Raw genomic sequence first — 22,153 nt, forward strand, 5'->3', positions numbered from 1 at the left:
TTGGCCAAATATCTGAATAGACAATTTTGTAAAGAAAATATATACATGACCAAAAAACCACATGAAAAGATGCTCAAGATTCTGTGTCATTAAAAGAAATGTAGCCCTGGTTGGGGATATAGCTCAGTGATGGAGTGAAAAACCCTGGGTTTGATCTCTAGCACTGGAGGGGAAATCGAAAAGGGAGGGATGGAAGGTGGATCGGAGGAAGAGGAGGGAGGAGCAGAATGGAAGAAGCTGGGAGGGGAAGACAGTGAGATACCACTTTATACCAAGTAGGATGTCTCTTATTAAAAAATACTGGCAGTACGCAACTTCAGCAGCATATACTAAAATTGGAATGATACAGAGAAGATTAGCATGGCCCCTGTGCAAGGATGACATGAAAATTTGTGAAGTGTTCCATATTTTTGGAAATAAGTGTTTGTAAATAAATAGAGTTAATAAAAAAAAAATGGCAGGTGTTGGAAAGATGTGGGGAACCTAGTACATTTATACATTGCTGGTAGGAATAGTGGTTCCTCACAAAGTTAATTGTAGACCTAATATATGACCCAGTGATTCCATTCCTATATTCCTGCATATCCAAAAGAATTGAAAACAGTATTCAGTGATACATGTCAGTGTTCATTGCAGCATTACTTAATTTAGTCAAAAGGTGGAAACAGCCTAAGTGTCCATCAGATAAAGTAATAAACAAAATATGATGTGTACATAAAATGGAATATTATTTGCCCATAAAATGAATTCAAATTCTGATAAATGCTACAACATGAATGATACATGCTACAACATGAATGAACCTTGGAAATACAAATGAAACAAGCCAGACATAAGTGGGCAAATATTCTATGTTTACACTGAAAATGAAGCTTTTTTTTTTTTTTTTTTTTGTGGTGCTGGGGATTGAACCCAGGGCCTTGCTTGTGAGACAAGCACTCTACCAACTTAGCCATATCCCCAACCTGATAATGAAACATTTCATGTAGACACGTTCGCAGAGATACAAAGTAGATTTTAGAGGGTGCTAAGAGTTTGCAAGGAATGGGGAGTTTTTGCATTCCTGTTTGGGATGATAAAAAGTTTTGGAAATAGTGGTAATGGTTAGATGCTTGCAACAGTGTGACTCTTTTAATTCCACACAGTTATATACATAATAATTAAAAGGGCTATTATTGCTGGATTTGGTGACAGAGACCTATAGTCTTAGCTACTTAGGAGACTGAGGCAGGAGGATCACTTAAAGTCCAGGAGTTTGAGGCCAACATACATAACTGAGCAAGATCCCATCTTTTTTTTTTTTTTTTTTTTTTTTTTTGGTAGTGCTGGGGATTGAACCCAGGACCTTGTGCATGCGAGGCAGGCACTCTACCAACTGAGTATATCCCCAGCTTGCAAGATCCCATCTTAAAAAACAACAACAACAGGCAAATATTGTTATATATATTATTACAGTAAGAAATGCTCTAAAAAGTGTATTTTCCCTTCTAGTGATTTTAGAATCATGTGTTTGAAATATAATTTATCATGTTTAAAAATCGGTTGATTTTTTCACTATTCGTGAATTCTTTGTTGTAGAATTCACTGAATAAAATTTATTTGTAACCCTAGTATTAATAATTGCTTTACTTTCATAGGCATTCATAGACTTGGACAGAGTGGCAAAAAATTTGACTTGCCTGGCCTATATTTCCAGCTGAGGTTGGACAAGGCAGTGCTCTGCCTTCTTTCAGTTCTTATATTGTAAACAGGTATCCTTTAGTGCCTTTTTTTGTTGTTGTTGGTGGTGATTTCACTTTAAAATGACTCCCAAGTGAAAAGCCTAAGTGCCCTCTAGTGTTCCTAAAAACACCAAATGTATGCTTTTATGGGGAAAATAGAGAAACTTCATTCAGGTGTTAAGTTCCAGTACTTTGTGAATTCCATATTAATGAACCAGCAATATATATTAAAATGTCTTTAAACATAAATGCACATAAAACAATGCTGTGTATTGATGTATGAAAATACTGTGACCAAAGGCTTGCAGAAACCTAATCCTATATTTCCCCAGAAACAGTATTTGAGAATTTGCTGATTTATTGTTTGCAACAAATTTATGGAATATAACTACTCTGATTAATAAGAATTGACCCAATGTCAGGGCAAGTAAAGTTTTCTTGGGGTGGGGGACGGTGGTGCATATTAGGCAAGTACTCTATCACTGAGCTACACCTCCAGCCCCTGAAGTCATTTGTTTTTATATAAATGTAAATACTACTCTGAAGACTTTTGATCTGATACTAATGCAGCCACGTTTAAAAAGAAAAAGAAAAAAATGCCTAGAGCTGTGGTACTTGTAACTCGGTGATTGAACACTTACCTAGCATGCATAAGGCTCTGGGTTTGATCCCCAGCACTGCAGAAACAAAACAAAACAAAACCAAAAACAAACAAGCAAATAAAACCTTTGAGAAGGAGTGTCACAGGTTTAAGACCAGTTTTGGTGGCATAGTGAGACTGTCTCTAGATAGATGGATAGGTAGATAGGCACACTGGGGATGTGGATCAGTTGTAGAGTGCCCTTGGGTTCAATCTCCAGAATCAAACAAGTAAACAAACAAACAAACAAACCCCACAAAAAGACACCCTTATTGGAAGGTAGGTATGTAGTAATTCTGTGGTATAGTGCCTGCTTAGCATGCCAAAGACCCTGATTTTGAGTCCCAGCACTGCAAACACACACCTGCCACCACTCTTAATTGACATAATTCACAAACCACACTTCAGACATTTGAAGTATATGGGTAGTTGTATATTCATTGAATTGTGCACTATTACCACAATCAGTTTTAGAACGTTTTTCTTTATTCCCAAGAGAAATGGTACCTATTAGTGGTTATTTCATATTTATTGCTACCCTCCCTACTGCCATACACCTGGGCAACTGCTAATAAACTTTATTCTCCAGTCTCTCCTATTTTAGACATTCGCAGCATTGGGTATTGAAGTACTCTACTACAGAGCTACATCCTCATCTCTTTATTTTTTTTTTTTTAGTGACAGGGTCTTGCTAAGTTGCTGGGGCTGGCCTTAATCTTTTGATCATACCTTCACCTCGCAAGTTGCTCAGTACTGTACCACATCTTGTTTAACCATTCATCAGTTGATGGATGTTGGAGTTGTTTTTCCTTTTTGGCTCTATGAATTATGCTGCTGTGAACATTTGTGTATTTTTTGTATGAATATGTTTTGAAATTGAGAGTGTGGTTGCCCATCTCCACCTTTGTTCTTTTTAATGAATATTTTAGCTGTTCTGGACCTCTTGAATGTTTTTGAATTATTTGCTGATTTGTGCAGAGGAATGCAATTAAAATTTGTATGTTGGTCTTTGACTCTGCAGCAGATTCTGGGGACATCTTTGGAAGGCCATTATTATTTCTGTCATAATTAGTATAGCCACTCTAGCTTTCTTTTTGTTGCTCTTTGCTTGATGTATCTTTTCCCACCATTCTACTTTGAAATTTGTTTGCATTTGTTTGAGTTTAAATTGTTTCTCATGTAGAACACATATAATGGTGTCTCAGGTATCTAATCCTAAAATTTCTTTCCTCCTACCCCTTTTTGGTCTTAGAGATAAAACCATGGCCTTACACATGCTAGGCAGGTATTTTTACCCTCAAATGAGTGGTATCTCAGCTGCAATGTCTCCCTGTTGTTTGGATTGTAAGGTTCATTCACATTTAATATTACTCTTGATATAGTTAGATTTACACCTGCCCTTTAGCTTTTTCTTTCTTAAGTCTCATGTATTATTTGTTTTTCTATTTTTTGATTATTACCTGCTTATATGATACTGATCTTGCCCTACTCCCAGAACTGCCAGTTGTGTTTACTGTTTTTCGTTTAGTGACTTTGCTTGATAATTTTAGTGAAGTCTGTTTTCGGCTCCAATGTAGAAGTCTCATGTCTCCACAGAGGGCATAGCCTTGAGCATGAGATATAGTGAGAAATGATAAAATTACCTGAGATACAATGGTTTTGACAGGATTCTCCTTGACTGTTTCTCTTATCTCTATTAAGCTCACTGTCTGTTGATATCATACCTAGCTGTTAGGCTGTACTAAACATGGTTTGATTACTCAGTTTTTAATAGTTCACTGGGACATAAATTTTTCCACAGACTGTTGTATTGATCCTTCCTCCACCTCACCATAGGTTTTGAGGTTAGTTGGAGAAGTTTCAACTGACCCCAGCAGAATTCTTTGAAAGCAGTCTTTTTTTTTTTTTTTTTTGCTGTACTGGGGATCGAACTCAGGGCCTTGTGCTTGCACGACAAGCACTCTACCAGCTGAGCTATCTCCCCAGCACCCCCCCAGCAGAACTCTTAAGAGATCTTTTTTGTTCTTTCTTGTAAACTAGTTTGCCCTGTTGTTTAGCTTGTTATTCTTATGGAGCCATCATCCTCCTTTTAATTATTTGCCACCCAAATTTCCTGGTTTTAAGAGTGCCCTTAGGCTTGAACTTCTCCATATTCTGTTCTAAGTACAGTTAATTTTCTTGGGAAGACCTTCAGAGCTCTTTGTTCTATGGCCCTCATTTTCCCTTGGTCAAATTCTTTGAGCTTCTGTTTTGAAATTGTAGCTGGGAACAGTGGTCTACTTCTTGGGGTGACTTGAGCAGTTTGTTGGGTTTCGATAGTGTCTGGTGTCATTGATTTGCCTCATCTGGCATGGATCTAGGTGAACTGCTCCAACATTTTTTTGGCTTGCTGTGCGTGGGGTAAAATCGCTCCAGGAGTTGGTTTTGGTCTGCCCTTAAATGCATGTTTTTTTTTTTTTTTTTTTGCGGTGCTGGGGATCGAACCCAGGGCCTTGTGCTTGCAAGGCAAGCACTCTACCGACTGAGCTATCTCCCCAGCTGGGAGTTGGTTTTGTTTAGAAGAAAGAAGCTCCTGATTTCTGAGCGCACACTGCTTTGAATTTAGCATTTGCAGTCCACAGCTGGGTGGGTAAGAAATGTCCATATCATCCTGGGGAAGATGCTGTAGCCCTTGACTTGAAGCTGGTGGGAGAAGTCTTTTTGACTGGAGTTGCTTTCACCCTGTTGAGTTGATGGGGAAGGAGGGAGTAGTAGGTCTACTCAAGTGCCATAGACCTTACTTGTTTTATACAAGCGTTAGTAGGTTTTCCTGACTAAAGCACTCTTAGTTGTGTGTCCTTAGGTCAATTTCTAAATTTCTAGATATTTTAAATGGTTGTTATAGGGTTTTTATTTTTTTATTTTTTTAATTTTTAGTCAGTTTTTATCTTCTCCTTAAGGAAGGTATACAGAGCTGTTGCCACTACCTTTCCGAAATTTGCCCTTTTTTTGTTTTTCAAAATATAATGAGCCCTGGGTTTTGTGGTGCATGACTGTAGTCCCAACTACTGGGGAGGTTGGGGTAGAAAGATTGTTGGAGCTCAGGAGTTGAAGCCTGGCCTAGGCAGCATAGGATGACATTGTCTCAAAAGGGAGGCAGGGAGGGGGAAGGGGTTTTCATGGTCATAGTGTGCCTTTCTCCATCCTTTTATTTTCAGTGAACTGATTTCATGTTTCAAATGAGTTTCTTGTAGATAGAATATTTTGGGAGGCAGGGCCTCATGGTAGAAGTGTGTAGTGGAGGAAAGCAGCTTAGTACCTAATGATCAGGAAACAGAACTCTGCTTAACAAGGACAAAATATAAACCCCAAAGGCATGCCTCTAGGAACCCACCTCCAGCCACATACTACCTGCCTACAGTTGCCACTCAGTTAATCCTCATCAGAGCATTAATCCATCGATTGGGTTAAGGCTCTCTTAATCCCATCACTTGACCTCTAAACCTTTTTGCATTGTCACATATGAGCTTTTGGGGGACACCTCACATGTAAACCATAAGTGTGTAATGAACTTTATTTTTACTTTGTAAAATTTAAATTGTTTATATATATAAAACCAAGATATGGACTAAATTGTTTATATATATAAAACCAAGATATGGACCGTAAAATTTGGTATCCTTTGAATTGGAAGGAGTTTTTCTTGCTTGCTTTTGGTAGCTAAAGACAAGATCACATTTTCCTAAGTGTTCACAGACATACCCAAGAATGAATGTTTTCTATTCTAGGAATATATAAATAACTCTTAAATTATTCATACCTATTGCATTTTTCATTTTCACCTCATTTGAAAAGTATACTGAGAAGTCATTATTTTTGTCATAGCTTCCCTTCATTTGAATAATTTTCCTGTTACTTTTTTTTAAAAAAATATTTTTAGTTGTATATGGACACAATACCTTTATTTTGTTTGTTTGTTTATTTATTTATTTATTTATTTTTAATGTGGTGCAAAATGCTTCACATGTGCCAGGCAGGCATTCTACCACTGAGTCACAACCCTAGCCCTCCTGTTAACTATTTAGCTGTTTTTATTTCTAGATAACTATTTTCGTTTTCTTTGTCATAGTTAATGATATTGTTAGTGTTTCTTTTATGTTTAATGTATTATTTCTATACTTTATGTTTTTATTTTATTTATATCTGTCCTTTTATTTTTCTGTGTTCATTTTTATCTTTGGTTGGTTGTTTTTTCCTGTGTCTGTTTTCTTTACTATCACTGTTTCTTTTTTGGGTGGGAGGGCAAGGTAGAGGGGATTGAATCTAGGGGTAGTTCACCCCTGAGGTACATTTCTGGCCCTTTCTGTTTTTTAGATAGAGTCTCATTAACTTGCTGAGAATAGCCTTAAATTTGTAATACTCCTGCCTCAGTCTCCTGAGTAGCTGGGATTCTAGGCAAGTACTGAGGTGCCCAGATGCTTTTACTTTTTAAAAGATGTCATTGCATTTACTTCTGGTTTTTATAGTTTCTTTTGAAAGGTCTGTTGTTACTGTGCTTTTTATTTAAAAATGTAACATGCCTATTTTTTCCTTCTGCTTTTGATACTTTTTGTCATTGGTTTTCAGAAATTTGATTATGATGCTTTTGCATGCTTTTATGTAGACGTGTTATCTTCAGGGATTATTGAGATTCCTACATTCTTGGGTTATAGTTTTTATTAAGTTTGGAAAAGTCGGTTATTAGTTCTTAAAATATTTTTCTGATCCTTTTTCATCTTATTTAGTACTTCAGTTGCAGGCCTACCTTGGATTGTTGGTTTTATTCTAGACCACTGTGGTAAAGCAAATACTGCAATAAAGTGGGTCAGACAGTTTTGGGGGTGGGTACCAGGGATTGAACTCAGGGGCATTTGAACACTGAGCCACATTCCTAGCCCTATTTTTTTTTTTTTTTTTTTTTTTTTTTAGAGACAGTGTCTCACTGTATTGCTTAGCACCTCGCTTTTGCTGAGTCTGGCTTTGAACTCATGATCCTCCTGCCTCAGCTTCCCCAGCCACTGAAATTATAGGTGTGCACCACCTCTTCCTGGCTTATACTGTAGTGTTAAGTTTGCAATAGCATTACACCTAAAAAACAAAACAATAAAACCCCACAGTGTATATACCTTATTAAATGATACTTTATTAGATTGAGAATTTAACTCAGTGGTAGAGCACTTACTTAACATGTTTGAAGCCTTGGGTTCAATCCCCAGCACCACCCCAAAGACAAAAACAACCCCCCCATAACCATTTATTGTTAGTAAAAACACAGATGACCATATGAGGCTTCAGTGAATTGTAATCTTTTTACTGGTATAGTCTTTTCCTCAATGTTAATGGTTGAGAGTGATTAGAGTGAAGATTGCTGAAGAATTGAGTGGCTATAGTATTTTCTTAAACTAAGACAACAACAAAGTTTGTCACTTCAGTTGACTCACAAAAATTTCTTGATAGCATGTGATGTTATTTTACCCACAGTAGAACTTCCTTTAAAATAGGAGTCAGGGCTGGGAGTGTAGCTCAGTTTTGGAGTGCTTGCCTAGCATGTGGGAGGCCCTGGGTTCAGTACACTGCACTGTAAAAATTGGAATCAGGAGAATCATTTGAGCCTGGGAATTTGAGACCAGCATGGGCAACATAGTGAGATCCCATCTTTTTTTGTGTGTGTTATTGGAGATTGGTTGCAGGGTTTCTTTGCCACTGAGCTACATCTCTAGTCTTTTTTTTTGGATACAGGATCTCACTTGGATTGCCCAGTGTGGCCTTGATCTTGTGATCTTCCTGCCTCATACAAGCATGTGCCACCACACTTGACAAGATCCCATCTTAAAAAACCAAAGAAAACTATAGTTAGTTCTGTCAGTCCTTGTTGCTGCTTTATTAAGTTTGCACAGTATTCTAAATTCTTTGTTGTCATCCAATAATATTCATAGCATCTTCACCAGGAGTGTGTTCCATCTCAAGAAACCATGTTTTTCTTTTGGTACTAGGAATTGAACCCAGGGGTACTTAAACACTGAGCTATATCCCTAGCCTTTTTTATTTTTTCTTTTGAGACTGGGTCTCACTAAGTTGCTGAGTCTGACTTTGAACTTGTGATCTTGCCTCAGCCTCCTGAGTCACTGGGATTACTGGTGTGTGCCACTGCACCTGGCTCAAGAAACTACTTTCTTTGTTTGCCCATAGAAGCAGTTCCTTATCCATCCAGGTTTTATCTAGAGTTTGCAGCATTTGAGGTACATTTCAGATTCCATTTCTCTTTATGTTTCCACCACATCTGATGTCACATCTTCTGCTGAAGTCTTGAACCACTTGAAGAAGACACCCATGGGTGTTGGAAAAAACTTGTTCCAAACTCTTGATAATGTTATTTTGACCTCCCCACATGAATCACAAATGCTCTTTTCTTTCTTCTTTCTTTTTTTTTTTTTTGGTACCGGGGATTAAACCCAGGTGTGCTCAACCACTGAGCCACATCCCCAACCCTATTTTGTATTTTGTTTGGAGACAGGGTCTCACTGTGTTGCTTAGCACCTTGTTGTTGCTAAAGGCTGACTTTGAACTCTTGATCTTCCTGCTTCAGCCTGAGCCACTGGAATTAAAGGTGTGTGCCACTGCACACGGGCTTAGGGTTTTTTTTTTGTTTTGTTTTTTTTTGTTTTTTTTGAGTACTGGGGTTTGAACCCAGGGCCTTGTGCTTGCAAGGCAAGCACTCTACCAACTGAGCTATATCCCCAGACCCTTTAGGATTTTTAATTGCTCTAATTTCAGTATTATTATATCTCAAGGAATAAGGAGGCCCAAGGGGCTGGAGTGGTCAGAACACACAAAATTGATTAAGGTCACCATCTTATATGAGTTTGGTTTGTGATACCCCAAAAGAAATTATAATAGTAACATCAAAGATCACTGATCACAGGTCATCATAAAAGATGTAATACTACTGAAAACGTTGATATACTTGTGAGAATTATGAAAATGTGACAAACATTTAAGTTAAGTACATGTGTTGGAAAAATGGCATTGATAGACTTGCTTGATGCAGGATTGCCACAAACCTTGAATTCACTGTAAGTGCAATAAAACAAGGTTATATGTACACATTTATTAGACCATTTACTTTTCCCTCAGGTGATGAGCCACTGCTTTTAGTTTTGTTTTGTTCATTCCTGCTTTTTTGTTTTTCTATTTCCCTTTATTTTGCCAGATTTTTCTGTACATAGATTTTTTTTTTTTTTTTTTTTTGGTGGTGCTGGGGATCGAACCCAGGGCTTTGTGCTTGCAAGGCAAGCACTCTACCGACTGAGCTATCTCCCCAGCCCCTGTACATAGATTTGACAAAAGGTGAATTGTTAGGTGCACATATGGTTTTTATTATATCTTTCTCATAATTGATACTTTTATCATTATAAAACATTCACTTTTGTCTCTAGTTATTTTTGTGTACAGTTTTCTTTTATGATATTACTATAGTCACTTTAGTTCTTTTTAGAATTACTGTTTCCATGACTTGCTTTTCCTTCTTTTGCCTTATATGTCTTAGATCTAAAGTGTGTGTCTGTGTGTCTCTCTCTCTTTTTTTTTTTTTGGTACTGGGGATTAAACCGAGGGGTGCTTGACCACTGAGTCACATCATCAGCCCTTTTTTATTTTTATTTAGAGACAGGGTCTCACAGAGTTGCTAATTACCTAACTGTGTTGCTGAGGCTGGCTTTGAACTCACAATCCTCCTATCTCAGCCTCCCGAGCCGTGGAATTAAAGTTTGTCTCTTATAAATTGTATCTAGTTAATCCTTTCATATGTGGTCTAACCTGTTTGTCTTTTCATTGTTGTGCTTAATTTACTCCCATTTACTGTTGTTGATATGATCAGGTTTGTTGTCTGTTTTGCCGTTTTCTGTATAGCTCATGTACTTTTTGTTCTTTGGTTCTTATTTGCCTTCTTTTATAGTAAATATTTTTTAGTATACTATTTTAATTTCTTTGTTGATCTTACTGCAATTTCTTTCTTTCTTTCTTTTTTTTTTTTTTTTTGCGGTACTGGGGATTGAACTCAGGGCCTTAGTGCTTGCAAGGCAAACACTCTACAAGCTGAGCTATCTCCCCAGCCCTTACTGCAATTTTTGAGTTAATTTCTTATTGATCGTATTAGGGATTTCATTATGTACCTTAGTTTATCATTGTCCACTTCACTTCAGTGAAACAAACTTTGCTGCAGTATGTCTCTTTTCTTCTCTTCTCCTTTATGCTGTAATTGTTACAGGTTTACAGCTATATGTTATAAACCCATCAATTCTAGTGTTATAGTTATTTCTTTGTGAGTGCTTATGGTTTTTAAAGGAGAGAAGAAAGGTAAAGATACATATATAGAGATTTTATATTAACTCATATGTATTTACTTTTATATTCTTTATCGCTGTGAATTCTGGTTGTGGTTTGATGCCCCATACTTTCTTCATCATACTTCAGTTTCCTCTTGCCTCCTTTTTTCTAGTATTATTTTGTGCAGTTTTCTTTTAAACCACTTATGGAAAGAGGAAAAAGTAGGTTTATGTGTTTTATATATTTATCTGTGTAATTAGTCTTCCACTGCTCTCTCATTCTTTTTTGTGCTTAGGATGGAACCTGAGTCCTCAAGCATGCTAGGCAAACACACTGTCACTGAACCACATTTCCAACCCCTAGTGCTCCTTATTTCTTCACAAGCATTTGAGTTACACTATCTGATATCACTTCAAGTCTGAACAACTTTCTTTAGTATTTCAGACAGGTTGACTAGCAATGATTCTCTGAACCCATGTTTATCTGGATATGCCTTTCTTTCATTTTCATTTTTGCAGGTTAATTTTGTGTGTGTAAGTGTGTGTGTGTGTACTGAGAATCTAACCCAGGGCCTTGCATATGGTAGGCAAGTACTTTACCACTGAGCCACTCTCCCCCTACCCGCAGCAGATTAGTTTTGATAGATATAGAGTTCTTGGTTGGTGTTTTTTTTTCTTTTACCACTTTATTTATTTATTTTTATTGTAAACAAATGGGATACTTGTTGTTTCTCTGTTTGTGCATGGAGTAAAGCCATACCATTTGTGTAATCATACATTTACATAGGGTAATGTTGTTTGATTCATTGTTATTTTTCCCTTCGCCCCACCTCTCCCACCCCTCTTTTCCCTCTATACAGTTCCTCCTTCTTCTATTCTTGCCCCCTCCCCCCCATTATGTGTCATCATTCACTTATCAGCGAGATCATTCGTCCTTTGGTTTTTTGAGATTGGCTTATCTCACTTAGCATGATATTCTCCAGTTTCATCCATTTGCCTGCAAATGCCATAACTTTATTATTCTTTATGGCTGAGTAATATTCTTTTACCACTTTAAATAATGCCATCCCACTGCCTTCTGGTCACTTATTTCTTCTAAGTTTAGTGTTAATCTTGTTGTTATTCCCTTACATATCATGAATCAAGGGCTGGGGATATGGCTCAGTTGGTAGAGTGCTTGCCTCGCAAGCACAAGGCCCTGAGTTCAATCCCCAGTACTGAAAAAACAGTAAAAGGTACATATCATGAATCATTTTTCTCTTGCTCTTTACAAAATTTTCTTGTGTTTGGTTTTTAGCAGTTTAATTGTAACTGTGTATACCTTTAAAAGGTAAGTTTATGCTATTTATTTATTTATTTATTTATTTGTTTTTGCAGTACTAGGAATGAGTCTAGGGCCTTGCAAATGATATGCAAATACTCTGCCACAGAGCTACATTATATTCCCAGAACTTTTATTATTTTTATTTTTACTTTTTATTTTGTTTTGTGGTGCTGGGGATTGACCACAGTGCCTTGCGTGTGCAAAGCAGGCACTTTATGAACTGAGCTATATCCCCAGCTCTCGTTTTTATTTTGAGACAGGGTCTTGCTATGTTAACTTGCAATCCTCCTGCCTCAGCCTTCTGAGTAGCTGAGATTATAAGTGTGTGCCACTGTGCCTGGACTCTTGATTATCAATTTTGTAAGAACCACAGAGCCCAAATATTTTCTTCTATAATTTGTTTTGAACTACTTCCCCCTCCTTACCTCCCATATATCAGGGATTGTACTTAGGGTTGCTCTACTACTAAGCTATATCCTTAGCCCTTTGTTTTTTGTTTAGAGACAGGGCCTCACTAAATTACCTAGACTGGCCTCAAATTTGCCATCCTCATGTCTCAGCCTCCCAAGAAGCTGGGATTACAGGCATGCACCACTCTGTCTGGCTGTTCTGAACTATTTTTTGTGAAATAAGATAATGTATACCATGTTAGGAAATGTTTTCTGTTTTGGTAGTTCTTAAAAATTGAATACAAATATTTCATGTTTGAACCACAATATTGTTTCCTAATTGGCAATTATTTTACTTTATTGAGTTGATAGGTCATCTTTTCAATAAAGATTCCTTTGTGAGTGGGAGTGGTGGTGGTTGGGCGCTAGACTGAGTTATATTCCAACCCAGAAGATCATCTTATCTTTTTAAAAATTTTTTATTTTTTTAAGAGTTACTGAATTATATCCATCTGTGTGCGGTTGGCAAAATCTTGTTTTGAGGAAGGATCTCACCTTGTTACCTAGGCTAGTCTGAACTGGTGGTCTTTATTGATTCTTCCTGTAGCTTATAACTTCCTAAGTGCTGAAACTACAAGCATGTGTCATGGTACTCAATAAAATCTTTAACTTACAGAATTTTCCCCTCACAAGTCAGCTTTTCTTTGCTGTGACCAAAATACCTGACATGAACAATTTGGAGGAAGAAAAGTTTATTTTGACTCACAATTTCAGAAGTCTCTGTCCATGGCTAGCTGACTTGATTGTTCTGGACTCTAGGTGAAGTGGCACATCATGGCAGAAGGGCCTGGGGAAGGAAAGCTGCTTACTTCATGGTAGCCAGAAAGCAGAGAGAATGTGAGGCAAGAGGTACAAAATATGGACCCCAAAGACATGCCCCCAGTGACCTGGTTTCTCCAGGTGAACCCTACCTGCCCACATTTACCACCCAGTCCATTCAAATCATTAACTCAACAAAGGGATTAATCCACTGATTAGATCACAAGTCTTATAATTTAATCACTTTGCCTGAATGTTCCTGCATTAACAGAGGAGCTTTGGGGGGATACTTCATATTCAAACCATAATACTTCCTTATCATGACCAAGGCACATGATTATAGTTTTGTGGACATAGTAAAACAAATTTTTTTTCTAAGTTAAAAAAATTCCATTTATAGATTTACCTTTGGGGTCAGATACATTTTGGCCAATTTTGTTTGTGTGTCTGTGTGATGCAGGGGATTGAACCCAGGGCAAGCACTTTACCAACTGAGCTATATCCCCAGCGTTTATGTTTTTTAGTTGATGCACTACTTTTGTTCATATTTGTGGGGTGCAATACTATAATTTTGGTATATTTGCATAGCGTGGAATGATTAAAATGGTAATTGTTTCTATCTCAAAGATTTATCATTTGTTTGTTGGGAACTTTCAGTTTATTCTTGATATTTTGAAATATATCATAAACTGTTTTAGACTATAGTTATCCTATTGTGCTGTAGAATACCAGAACTCATTCCTTCTAATTGTATTTAGGTCTCCATTATTCTATCCTCTTCCCTTTCTAGTCAGTAGTGACCACTATTCATTCCATTCTTTTCTTTTATAAAAAGAGAATGATTTTTGCAACTTTCACAAATGAATAAGAACATGAAGTAGTTATTGTCTTTCTGTGCCTGCCTTATTTCACTTGACATATGTCCTCCAGTTTTGTCCATGTTACCCAAATGACAGTTTTTTTGTCTTTTTGGGTATTTTTTTTTTTTTTTTTTTTGGTGGTACTAGGGATTGAGCTCAGGGATTTGTAGGCATGCTGGGTAGGCACTCTTATCACTGAGCTACATCCCCATTCCAATTATAATATTCCATGATGTATATGTACATTTTCTTTTATTCATCTGTTGATGGACATTTTGATCCCATATTTTGGTCATTGTAAATAGTGCTACAGTAAATATGGGAGTGCAGGTATCTCTTTCACTTGATTTCATTCCCTTAGTGGGATAGTCCTATTATTTGAATAAGTAGATGGTAAGGTAGTTTTATTTGTGACTTTGTGAGGAACCTCCATACTGTTTTCTGTAATGGCTGTACTAATCTACATTCCCACCCACAGTGTTTGAAAGTTCCCATTGTTGTTCTGCCTCACCAGCATTGTTATTTATTTATTTATTTATTTATTTATTTTTTTGATACTAGCCATTCTACTGGAGTGAAGTAACTCATCGTGACTTTGATTTGTATTTCCCTGTTGATTGAAGATATTGGGCCTTATTTCATATGCTTTTTTTTTTGTCATTTGTATGTCTTTTGAGAATTGTCTATTTAGATAATTTGCCTGTTATTTATTTATTTATTTATTTACTTATTTATTTGTAGTGCCTGGTATTGAATTTGGGGCCTTGTTCATGCTGGTCAAGCATTGTACCACAAAACTGCATCCTCAGTCCTTATTTGCCCCTTTTAAAATTGGATAATTATTATTGTTGTTATTAACTATTGAGTTGAGTTCCTCATTTATTCTGAATATTACTTCCTTGTCAGATGGTTGGTTTGTAAACACTTTATCCCACATGGGTACTGTTCACTCTTTTATTTAGTTTGGTATACAGAGTTTCTTTGTTTGATATAATCTTATTTGTCAATTTTTGTTCTTGTGCTTTATAGAGTTTTCAATAGTTATATCTTAAAATTTGATCTTCCTGGCTACTAATTTTCTTCTAAAGAGCTTCCATTCCAGGGCTGGGGTTGTGGTTCAGTGGGAAAGCCCTTACCTGGAACGTGTGAGGCACTAGGTTCAATCCTCAGCACCACGTAAAAATAAAATAAAGGTATTGTGTCCACCTACAACTAAAAATTATATATTAAAAAAAAAAAAAAGAACTTCCTTTCCCCTTTTCAGGTCTTCTAATTTTTATACTTTAGAAATCATGTTCATTTGTCATTTTAATTTTAATTGCATTTTTCTGAGAGTTATTAGTCCTTTTTTTATTCTTTTTACATGACAGCAGAGTGTATTTTGGCCTATTATACACAAATGGAGTATAACTTATTCTAATTAGGATCCCATTCTTTTTTTTTTTTTTTCTTTTTTAGTCAAGTTTTCACCTCTGCTTCATAGCTGCCACTTCCTCCTCCTCGATTACTTTTGCCTTAGGACGAGCTTCCCATTTTTTCTGATTGTTCAACTTGGTTTCCTTCAAGTTACCGAACTGGGTTATACTTGTTCTTTGCCTATTCATGAGTATGACTCCCTTTATAGGGTCAAGTTTAGCCATGATGGTGTGATTATTGGTCATTGGTGAACCATCAGACCATGATAGACATGATACACTTTGTTTCATCTGCTCTGTACTGAATTCTTTTTCAAATTAAATGTCTTTTCCCAAGAGTTGCAGTGCCTCACTGTTACCGGCTCAGCTAGGACAGTTGGGGTTGAAGAAGCAGACCTTTCATAATCCTTTCATGACTGATTGAGCCAGTTAGTGCAGAATTCGAATAACCTCCTAAAAGAAACTGTAAATAAGCAGTATACTGGATCTAGGCAGCCATGAAATTTTGGTCTTCATGGTTATGGGCTCAGACTCCGCTAGGCCCTTAAAATTCTCTACTTCCTTCTGGCATAAGAGAAAAGAAAGCCTAGTTGCATGCAAGTTTACAAGCACACATGTGCACATACAGACCAAAGCCCTCTCTTCTGTGAACATATATCATTGAGAAGAATTATTTCCATTTGGTTTAGTGAAAAATCAGTTATTTGAAATGTTCAGTAAACTCTTTGTGAAGGACCAGATAGTAAATATTTTAGGCTTTGTGGGTCACATATAATGTTTATAGCTTTTTCTTCTTTCTCTCTTTTCCCTTAGAAATATAAAAGTCATTTTCCCCATTTGGGGATTGAACCCAGGGCCTCACCCACTCTAGACAAGAGCTCTATTACTGAGCTATATCCCCAACCCTTTTTATTTTGAGACAGAATCTTGCTAAATTATACATGCTAGGTTTTAATTTGCAATCATTCTCTTTCCTTCTCTTTATTGCCTACTCTTGTCACAGTGGCAGCATATTCAATATTTCACATCTCTAGCTCCCCATATTTGCTAACATCTGTCTGCTATTACCTCCTTTCCTATAAAATCTCCATAGAAAAGATCAATGACTTGTTTCTTCAGAAACTAGTTATTAGTATTTTGCCTTCATACCCCCCCCCTTAGTTTAATACATATATTTCTTCTTATCTGCCTATTGTTGGGTGCACATAGGGTGGAAATAGAGATGAATGGAGAGAGGTATGTGGTGGAGAGAAAAATTTTCTTAAAGATGATTATACCTTTCAAATTCAGGGATGTTACCATCTTTTGACAATCTTATTCTCTCTAGCTTCTTTTTTCCATTCCCTTGGTTGTTTAATTCAGACTTTCAAAACTCAACCCACAAGGAGTCTTCTCATCACTTGTACTAGTCTCCCACTTAAATAGGGGCCATAAGTTATAAATTCCCTCAAATCCTTTTTCCACCTGAAAATTTATTTTTTTCATTCATAATTATTTTCTAAGGGAAAGGATTGATTGAAGGTTTCAAGTGACTGCTGGAGGGTATCAGCAAGAGAGGCTAGGGTTGACTTAAAAGATGTTAGGTTCAGGCCAAGAGTCAGTGCATGCCTGTAATCACAGCAACTTGGGAGACTGAGAGAGGGGAATCGCAAGTTCAAAGCCAGCCTCAGCAACCCAGCGAGGCCCTAAGCAACTCAGTGAGACCCTGTCTCTAAGTAAAATACAAAAAAGGGCTTAGGGTGTGGCTCATTGGTTAAGTGCCCCTGGGTTCAATCCCTGGTACCCCAAAACAAACAAACAAACAAACAAACAAACAAACAAACCTAAAAAATATAGTATGCAATTCTAAAAGTAAATTGATAGAGTGAAGATAAATTGATCATAAATGGAAAAGTAGTTTGATTCTTGTTTCAGTTATATATATGTATTTGTATGCTTTATTTTGATGTTAGCATCTTATACTTGCCATTGCAGTTGAAAATGTTTGAAAGCTATCTTCTAAATCCAAAACCTCCTTTTCTTCTGATAGACTTATAAAATATTGGTATACCCAAGGATACTGTCTTTTTTTCTTTTGGCAGTGTTCAGGATTGAACCCAGAGCCTTGTGCATGTTAGGCTCTACAGCTAGCTACATCACAGTCCAAGGTATTATCCTTGACATGGTTCTTCCTTAGTAATCATAACTTCTTATCAGATTTGAATTATTTATGTACTGGTGGGTTTTGTACAAACTCCTCAGATTCACAATTGTGCTAAATAGGATGTACTTAAAGCCTACTCATTAAATTTTGGTGAAAACACCCTTTTCTTATTGAGTAATTGTGCAATTTTTCATGAATTACCTACACCAGAAACTTGAGAATCATCTACAATTTTGAATTTCCTCCTTGTTGTAACTAATACTACTTCAACATATGTAGTCAATTATTTTGCACAGTTGATTTTTCCTCATCTTTAATTAATCATCTACATTCCTGTTGAGTCTTAGTTTAATCTTATTTTTTTTTTTTTTTTTGGGTTTTTTTTTTTTTTTTTTTTTTGGTACTGGGGATTGAACTCAGGGCCTTGGGCTTGCAAGACAAGCACTCTACCTTATTTTGTTATTAATAGACAATAGATGAACTTTTTAATTAGAAAGATAGGTTAGCATAGTTTTTAAGAGCTCATGCTGTAATAAAGAAAATGTGGTATATATACACAATAGAGTATTATTCAGCCATAAAGAATAATTAAATTAAGGCATTTACTGGTAAATGGATGACACTGAAGACTATCATGCTAAGTGAAACAAGCCAGACCCATAAAGTCAAAGATTGAATGTTTTCTCTGATTTGTGGAAACTAGTCCAGAATAAAGGGAGGTGAGAGAATTCCATTAAAATAGAAGAAAAATCAGTGGAGTAGAGGCAGGGATCGAGGTTGAAGGTGGAGGGATGGGATAAGGTAAGAGTGGAATGAATCTGACCTAACCTTCCTGTGCACATACATGAATAGGACACAGTGAATCTCATCTTGTGTGTCCACAAGACACTAATTTATTAAAAAAAAAAAAAAAAACCTATAAATAAATAGAAAAATCAATAGAGAAGAAGGGAAGGGAAAGACTAGCAATTGAATTAGAGCAAATTATATTCCATGCTTTTATAATTTTGTCAGAAATTATATGAATCCTAATGTTATATATAACTAAAAACAAAAACAAAAACAATTTTAAAAAAGAGCTCATGCTGTGGACACACATCTTGGTTTCAGATGTTGCTTGCTCCCCATTTACATCACCATATATCCTTGAGAAAGTTTCTTGGTCTCTCTGAAACTGTCCTCATCAGTGTGGATAGTTACTGAACCTACTTTAATAGGGCTCTTAGGAGGACTAAATGAACTAATACATATCAATTTTATAGTAAAATCTTATATTAATGTAAATGTAATTTGACCATGATTGGCTCCTATCTTCATCACAGCCTTCGTTCTCATAGAAATTAAAATTCTTGAGTGAGAGCAGAAGTGCAGGGTATAGCAGGGTTGGGCTGGGAAATGTTAGACAAGGGACATAGGTAGCAGAAGGTAAAGTTCCAGTGTCTGCAGTAATTATTTTTTGGGGGTAGGGGTACTGGGGATCGAACTCAGGGGACTCATCCCCAGCCCTATTTTGCATTTTATTTAGAGGCATGGTTTCACTCAGTTGCTTAGCCTCTCACTTTTGCTTGAGGCTGACTTTGAACTAGAAGTCCTCCTGCCTCAGCCTCCTGAGCCGCTGGTGTAGTAGTTTTTGTAAGTGAAATTTTGTAAGTTAGGCTGAAAAAATGGTACCACCAGCGGAGATTATTGGAATATTATTGGAATTCTTTTTTTTTTTTTTTTGTACTGGGGATTGAACCCAGGGGCACTTTTACCACTGAACTACGTACATCTCCAGTCCTTTTTATTTTTTGTTTTGAGGCGTGTCTTGATAAGTTACTGAAGTGTCCTCGAGCTTGTGATTCTCCTGTGTCAGCCTTCAAAATTGCTGGGATTATAGGTATGCACCACTGCACCCAGCGATTCTTGGAATTCTTTGCCTATGCTTTAGAATATTATTCTCAAAGTCTGGTTTTTAGAGCTGCAGCATGGCACCCCGTTGTCGTAGTCTTTGAAATTTGTTATTGATTGGTTGAGAAGGTTTGCACAGATTGCATTCACTTTCCAACAACTTGAGTATTTTATGTGACTTAACTTCCAGGACCCCTGGTATTATGTTAATGTATTTTTCTTCTTTTTCTTTTTCTTTTTTTTTTTTTGTTTGCGGTACTGGGGATCGAACCCAGGGTCTTGTGCTTGCAAGGCAAGCACTCTACCAACTGAGCTATCTCCCCAGCCCCTTCTTTTTCTTTTGATGGTGCTGGGGATTGAACCCAGAACTTTGTTAGGCAAATGCTGTACCACTGAATTACATCTCCATCTCTAGCCCTACTGCCTTTCACCCACGCATACTATGGGTTGAACCCAGGGCCCCTTGTATACTGGGCACGAACACTACCACAGAGCTATGTCCCCATCCCTTTATTTTGAGACAGGTCTGGTGAAGTTACCCATACTAGCCTTGAACTTCAGATTTTCCTGCTTTAGCCTCCCAGGTGCCCCTACCTTGTTCCTACAGTTGTATAATAAGCAGTAAGCCTGGAGGTAATTTTGTACTGTATTTTTAGTGTGCCTCTGTTTTGACTGCAGTCTGTCACATGAGGTTATGAATGGAATTTTCCTCTTATGGCCTCATTTTGATTACCACAAAGTTTTGAATTTTGGAGCATTTAGCTTTAAAAATTTTAAAATTTGGAGATAATAAGTCCCATGAACTGAAAGGCATTTGGATCCATTCATAAATTTATTAGTACTCATTGATCTGTATGCAAATTTTGATACCATGTAGATGATATAAACTCAGGCATGTATATAAACCTGACATAATACACAAGTATGCACAATTATACATAAAACAGATAGGAAACAAAGATTTGGTAACTCTTTACCAGGTATTAAATCCCTACAGGTAGGCAAAAAAATGATCAGAACACTTTAGAAATTAAAATAGAGCCTGTCACAGATTTTTAATTTATGACCCAGACATCAAAAGGGCCTCTGTGGTTGGGAACATTAGGAATAGAATCTGTCAGCAGCCATGGTGGACACTGAAATCAGAGGTTCAGGTGACCACTGATCCTCAGTGGGGTCCGATTTATGTTCGCCATCACTACTGTTTATTTTCCATGCTTAAGACTCTTCAAAGGAAAAGAAGACTTTTACATGTCATATCTTTCCATTGTCCTTCCCTGTCCCTAGACCTAGAATTTTTTTTAAAAGAGTAAAGTTTTTTTTTTTTTAGTTGTAGGTGGACACAATACCTTTCTTCCCTCTCTCCCTCTTTCCTTCCCTTCTTTCCTCCTTTCTTCCCTTCCTCCCTTCGCTGAAGATAGAACCCAGTGCCTCACATATGCTAGGCAAGTGCTTTACCACTGAGTCACTGTCCAAGCCCCTAGACCTAGAATTTTTATTTCCCATATTTTTATAGGTTCCTGTTCCTGTAATTAAGTTACCCCCATGTACTCAACCCCTCACCTGTTATTGGAGGTTTCTTGTACACTCCAGGCACCCTGTGTGCTTAGTCCTTCTTACTGGGGATTTCTTGTACAACCCCCATCCCTCTTTCCTGGGCGTGGTTTCATGTTTCTGTATAGAGACTCAATTCCCTCCTTCCTAGGGGTTTCTTGCACTCATGTCTTAGTAACACTCAACCTCTGGGATGTCCTTCTTTCTTTCTTGAGATAGATTTTCCTGCCTTGGTCTGTGCACAGTTACCTGGTAACTGCAGTGCTTTTTGGGGTCTGTTGTTGACCTCAGGGACCACAGTTTCTTTCTCCACTCTGAAGCCACTGCAACAAGGCAGGAGGTTGTGTCTCCTGTAAGGAGGGAGTCCCCATAACACCCAGGTGACTTATAGAGCCCCATGTTGGTGCCAAAATTGTTAGAAATACCAGGAATTTTTAAAGACTGTTAGAAATTAACTTTGTAAGTAAACAATAGTAATAACAATTTCTAAATAAAACAATTTCTAAAATTTTAAATAAACAATAGTTAGAAATTCAAAATTGTTAGAAATACCAGGAATTTTTCAAAATTGCTATAAACACCAAGAAATCAAACAGACCCAGAAGTAGCTTGGCAAGGCAAAGTACTTCTGCTAGAAGGGCAAGCTATTGAACCTGGCTATCTAAAATGGCTATAATTGGATTTTACATCCCAAAATATAGCTAAATAACTATATTTTGAAAACAGACCATTGTTCTGTTTCTCACATGACTTATTGTGAATAATTTTAGGTCTGGCAAGGATTTTAATCTGTAGGACATCTAAACCCTACCCCATAGCTTTACAGAGGGAGTTGTTTCAACTTTTAAACTTTGCCTTCTTGTTCCCACCAGTGGTACTGAAGGACCCTGTGTGGCTACTTCAATCAGTGCTGCATCGCTTGGGCTTCGAGTTCTCTTTTTTGGCACTCCAAAATTTCTTCTTGCTTCCAGGCTTAATTGTGTATTTTTCAAAATGGACTTTTATTTATTAATTTTAGTCATTTTATATGTTTGAGTTGAGAGGGTGTCTGTCATT

The 22,153-nt window shown here is 37.0% G+C and overlaps 1 protein-coding gene and 1 non-coding gene across 3 annotated transcripts in view; both read left to right on the forward strand.

Annotated features, from left to right (window-relative positions):
* Trim33 (tripartite motif containing 33) overlaps positions 1-22,153 on the forward strand; it is a 126,653-nt gene that overhangs the window by 18,940 nt on the left and 85,560 nt on the right. The gene's annotated exons all lie outside the window — the stretch shown is intronic.
* On the forward strand, positions 311-412 carry LOC124968125 (U6 spliceosomal RNA). Its single transcript, XR_007105637.1, has one exon. It is a non-coding gene; the product is annotated as a U6 spliceosomal RNA (small nuclear RNA).

The sequence above is a fragment of the Sciurus carolinensis genome, chromosome 1 (genome assembly GCF_902686445.1).
Source record: "Sciurus carolinensis chromosome 1, mSciCar1.2, whole genome shotgun sequence".
NCBI lineage: Eukaryota > Metazoa > Chordata > Mammalia > Rodentia > Sciuridae > Sciurus > Sciurus carolinensis.